General features: G+C 53.7%; 1 long non-coding RNA gene across 1 annotated transcript; it reads right to left on the bottom strand.

Moving 5' to 3' along the window:
- Positions 1-1,005: 1,005 nt before the first annotated feature.
- On the bottom strand, positions 1,006-3,891 carry LOC129686519 (uncharacterized). Its single transcript, XR_008721625.1, has 3 exons — positions 2,233-3,891; positions 2,078-2,134; positions 1,006-1,540 (listed from the first exon to the last, which is right to left on the bottom strand). It is a non-coding gene; the product is annotated as an uncharacterized LOC129686519 (long non-coding RNA).
- Between the last annotated feature and the right edge of the window lie 389 nt (positions 3,892-4,280).

The following is a 4,280-nucleotide window of genomic DNA, read 5'->3' as shown; positions in this document are numbered from 1 at the left end:
TAAATTCACTGATTTCCCACAATTTTAACGCACACACACATATGTGTGAACACATGCTTGAGCACAGCGTGTGACTGAATTCACTGAGTGGGATTTACAGCCATCTCCCATATGAACTGTAGACTCGGTACTGAGTAGTTCATAAAGATAGTGCACTCAGCCCGGCTCGGTGGCACACACCTGTAATCCCAGCACTCAGAGAGGCAGAGGCAGGCGGATCTCTGTGAGTTCGAGGCCAGCCTGGTTCTACAAAGTGAGTCCAGGACAGCCAAGGCTACACAGAGAAACCCTGTCTCAAACAAACAAACAAACAAGCCAAAAACAGCACCCTCCCTGGTGAGATAGCAATATAATTCTAGTACTGGGGAAACTGAGGCAGGTAGACTTGAGAGTGCCAGGCTGTCCTGGCCTACATAGTGAGATCTTGTATCTAGAAAGGGGGTGGGGGCAGAAGAAGAGAGAGAAAGCAGCTGAGACCAGAGTGGGATGCACAGTTCAACCCGGAGGGCATTGCCTCTTTTCCAAAGCAAGAACTTCCTTCCTAAAAAGCACAGAGACCGACAGGGAAGACATCTCCCCCCCAGGTTCACTGACAGAGCATCCGCCGAACTTACTCAAGGCTCTAGCGCAACACCATCCCTAGCGCAACACAGATAAATAAATAAATGAAAAAAAAAAAAAAACCTTTAAATATACAAAACAAAAGAAACACTTCTTTTCCATGATTGCCTGGGAAAATTTGAGCCTCAGCCTCCAGAATTTGCCACACACCCCCTCCCCTTCTCTCTCAGCCCAGCACAAACCACAGAGTGGAGCCAAGCACACTGAGTCAGAAGGGCCTGCTCTGGAGAGCCATCTCTGTGAACACAAGTCAGGTTTTCCCTGACAAGCCGTTTCAACGTGGGCCTCAGTGTCTTCATCCATAAAATGGAGCCAGTAAAACTACACACGCACTTCACAAGTTCTTCCAGAGCCCCAGTATCAAAGGTTCTAGCTAACACTGTGCACATTTCACACGATTTCATGTTTATTTTATTTCTTTTTGAGGTGCGGGGCACAAGTCTTGTGACACACAGGGAGGTCAGAGAACAATTTGAGGGAGCTGGTTCTCTCCTTCCACCACGTGGGGCCTGAGCCATGTTGCTGGCCCACATGGCACACTTTCAGGTCCTCAGGCATCTGTCTCTTACTCCCAACCACTCGATTTGGCGGGAGGAACTCAGAACAAACCCTTAGTCTGACTAAGGAAGTTCCCCTAGCTCTGGCTTCCAGTGTTCCAGCTTGGAGCTGGAGCGTCAGGCCTGAGCTTCAGACTCTCCAGGAGCAAGTTTACCAAGTCGGAGGAAGCCAGGCCAGGGAGGTGGCATTCCAGGCGGCATGTCAGCAAGTGAGTCAGGACTGGGGCGGCCCTTTCTGGGTCCCTGGAGGTGGGGGAGGGCTTGCCTCTCTGGCTCTGGGCCCTGGCTGGGTTGCTCATTTGCATATATCTGCATGTAAGTTAAGTTTCACCTGCTTACATTGGCAGGGCTAGGAAAGACACCTGTGCGGAGAGTTCAAGGCATCCAAGTCTACACGGCTGGCAGCCTGATGGAGCATCAACCCAGAGTCATAGGTCCATGCTAATGGACCCATCAAACACTTTTAAACTTCTGAACCGAACACATAGCTTCTCCCCCCATCCCCCGGTGCTCTCCTGGTTGCCCAAGCCAGGAACTTCAGTCACTCTGGCTCCTACCCTTTCTTGTGACATTCACCCACCGAGTCCGCTTGGGGGTTGTCTTTAAGCGGCCCCTGTCTTGTCTCCCTTCCTTTCGGTTGCCTCTGCCACCTCACCCTTGGGGAGTCCCTCCTCACTGAGCACTTCCATTGCAAGTGCCTGTTCCTCAATTCTCTGCCACCTGGCTATCTTCCCCAATCCAAAGTGGTACCCAAGGTACCCCTGGGAAGCCCCTCTGCTTCCACCGGGGTCCCGCCCTTCCATCACTCAAGGCCATCCTAAGCTCCTGGTAGAGAGACTGAGTCCCTTCACAGTGCACCGCCTCCATTGCTTGCTCCAAAGCTCCCATTGCTCTCTTACCTTGCAGCCAGGCGGGCATAAACTCCGAGTGAGCCTCTTCTATGCCTTGGTCTTCACCTGTGAAGCAAGGATAAGAATAAGATTCCATTACAGGGTTGTGTAGCACGTGGGTTCCCGAGGCGACTAGTCGTTATTAATATTATTTCTTTTCTTACTGCTTTCCAGGGGCCTCCTCTTCCCTCTGAGGACTTCCTCTGTCCTTGCTGCACGCTACTTCTCCAGGGAAGACAGTCCCCTGGCAGTTATGGTAGCCAGCTAGCTAGGGAGTCCAGCTGCAGTTTTTAGAAAGGGTATCTGGCCCCTTTGTGCCTCAATGTCCTCCTTCGTATAAGGGCCAATAACTTGCACATCTGTATTAGATATCGACTTTATCTTATGTAGAAATATTGCAGTAATTAGATAAAGAGAGACGTTCATGTCCTTAGCCTAAGCATAATGCTTGGCACACAGACAACAGAGGATGACGTAATCATTACTGATATCCAAAACACAGGGCTCAAATCCCCTCAGTGCCCCTTCCACCTCTAAGGGCCTGGGACAAGCTCCCCGAGTCCCTCAGTACTGTGGCCAGATACCCCAGGCCTTCGTCAGGATCCTCCAGTGCCCCAAACATCTGGAGGACCAGGACCTGGCCCTCCAGCCCTTCTACAAAGCTACAAAGGTCTCCTTGAGTTGAATGATGGTTGGAAATATAGACTTGGCTCCTTGTCCCCACTAATTCTGAGGCACATGCCATCCAGAACTTGGGCTGCAGAGAGCGAATGGACAGCTGCCACAGACCCCCCCCACACACACACACACACACAGCTCAGGGGCTGGGAGAGCAGTCCAGCTCAGTTGGCCCAAACAGTTGCAAATGTTAACAGCACATTTTCAGTGTGCTCACTTTCCCAAGGAGGCCACAGACCCTTGGCACAGCCAGGACTTCCCTGCCCACCCTAAAGAACTCCAGGCAGGGTGATCCTCTCCCAACTGAAACTGAAGAGGGCCTTCAATGATGTGCTGAGTTGGGGCCCCCCGGAGTGGATACTGGACATACCCTTCTTTCTTCCAGCCAACACATGGGCCTAGGCCCCTCCTCCTCCGGGCCAGCCGGGTGGGAACAGGCTTGAAGGAGAGGGAGGGACACTGAACTGCTCCTAACCTTCCCTTTGTCGCCCCTCTCTGCTGTAAAGTCTTTGGGGGATTTTGTTTGTTGCTGGGGAGGTTGGGTGTTGTTTTGCAGGCATGATTATTTGTCTCATTTGATTTTGCAGGGCTCCCTGGGCCGTTGGAAGTCTGTTTCCTCAGAGCGATAGTCTTCCATCCTCCCAGACCCAGAGCTACCGCGGTGAGGCCAATAGAAGCAACAACCGTGCAGTCCAAATTGGCATCCTGGGATCGCCTGACCTCCTCTTAAATAAAGAGGGAGAGAGAAAAAAAAGTGCAGACCGACAAGGAATCTGACCTCCACCATCATGGAGAAAGCAACAGCCCCCACCTGAATAGAGACCCCACCATCTGCCCCAGGGGGTCTGGAAGGCAAAATGAACCCCGTGTTGGGTGTGTTTAAAAGGAGGTGTGCTCCGGTGCGAGTGAAGTAGCTGTGTGGTGTGGTGTGTGTGGTGTTGTGGTGCTGTGTGTGTGTGTGTGTGTGTGTGTAGGGTCCGGAAGTGGTCGCCTATAAGGGTGTGCGGGTCCGGATCTGTGGGTTCTTCTGTGTGGTGGGTCCCCCTGCACAGCCACAGGCGTCCTCATCCTTGCCTGTTCCGGGCATTTTCCTAGCTCCTTCTTCCAGCCTATGGCTGGCTGGCGAGGAAGAAGAGAGAGCGCCACGTCTGAATTTCCGTGCGGTGCGGGGGTGGGGTGGGGTGGGGTGGGGTGGGGTGAGGTGGGAGTCCGGGTGGGCGTGTCTTCAGGAAGGTGGCGGACCTAGCCAAGACGCCTCCGTTCCGGACCTGGCGAATTCGTTGCAGGCGGGTTGGCCTCGGGCAAGCTCGCAGAGTTCCTGTAGGTTTCTGAAGCTCGCTCTCAGGCTGTCCGCTGCCCATCCGGCTCCCCGTGGGCGCCCCCCACCCCGCCCGCTGGCCTGCGCCATCCCATCCACCCCGTTCTGACCCGGGTCCCACCGGTGGCTTCCTCCCCGAGCCAGGCGCCACCGAAGCACTTTCTTCCAGCCCTCCCGGTTTTCTCCCGGAGAAGGTGTCCTGCTCAAAGAACCATC

This window comes from Psammomys obesus, unplaced genomic scaffold (genome assembly GCF_907164565.1).
Source record: "Psammomys obesus unplaced genomic scaffold, mPsaObe1.curated_primary_1811, whole genome shotgun sequence".
NCBI classification, from domain to species: Eukaryota; Metazoa; Chordata; class Mammalia; order Rodentia; family Muridae; genus Psammomys; species Psammomys obesus.
The sequence above is the reverse complement of the archived record's forward strand: the minus strand, read 5'-3'. Positions and strand labels throughout refer to the sequence as shown.